This window comes from Chaetura pelagica, unplaced genomic scaffold (assembly GCF_000747805.2).
Source record: "Chaetura pelagica isolate M959 unplaced genomic scaffold, ChaPel_1.0 scaffold397, whole genome shotgun sequence".
Taxonomy (NCBI): Eukaryota; Metazoa; Chordata; class Aves; order Apodiformes; family Apodidae; genus Chaetura; species Chaetura pelagica.
The window spans coordinates 120,198-120,728 of NW_009953851.1; the positions used below are offsets into that span (position 1 = coordinate 120,198).

At 60.5% G+C, this 531-nt stretch overlaps 1 protein-coding gene across 1 annotated transcript in view; it reads right to left on the reverse strand.

Moving 5' to 3' along the window:
- Positions 1-492, reverse strand: part of MPI (mannose phosphate isomerase) — a 3,024-nt gene extending 2,532 nt beyond the window's left edge. Inside the window, exon 1 of the mRNA XM_010001342.1 lies at positions 370-492. The gene's annotated coding sequence lies outside the window, so the exon portion shown is untranslated. The remainder of the gene's footprint in view (positions 1-369) is intronic.
- Positions 493-531: the final 39 nt, after the last annotated feature.

A 531-nucleotide genomic window follows, 5' to 3' on the forward strand; every position in this document is an offset into this window, starting at 1 on the left:
TCAGGGATCTGTATCCATGGCTCAGGGATCTGTATCCATGGCTCAGGGATCTGCATCCATGGCTCAGGGATCTGTATCCAGGGATCTGTATCCATGGATCAGGGATCTATATCCATGGATCAGGGATCTGTATCCATGGCTCAGGGATCTATATCCATGGATCAGGGATCTGTATCCAGGGATCTGTATCCATGGCTCAGGGATCTGTATCCATGGCTCAGGGATCTGTACCCATGGCTCAGGGATCTGTATCCAGCCCTGATCTGGGCAGAACCAGGACGGGGAGAGCCCGAGCTCCCCGGGCCGGGCTGACCCGCAGGATGAAGGGACGCGGGGACACCTGGAGGGGATGGGGGGCCGGGCACTCACCTCTGCATAGGGCCGGTCGGGCTGGATCTGGACCTGGGGGTCTCCGCTGGCCACCAGCTTGGCCACCTCGCTCTCCAACCCCACCTTCCCCCAGGAATAGGTCTGCACAGCGCAGGAGAGCGGGAACACTGCGGGAGGGAAGGCGGGGAGCCGAAATAACCC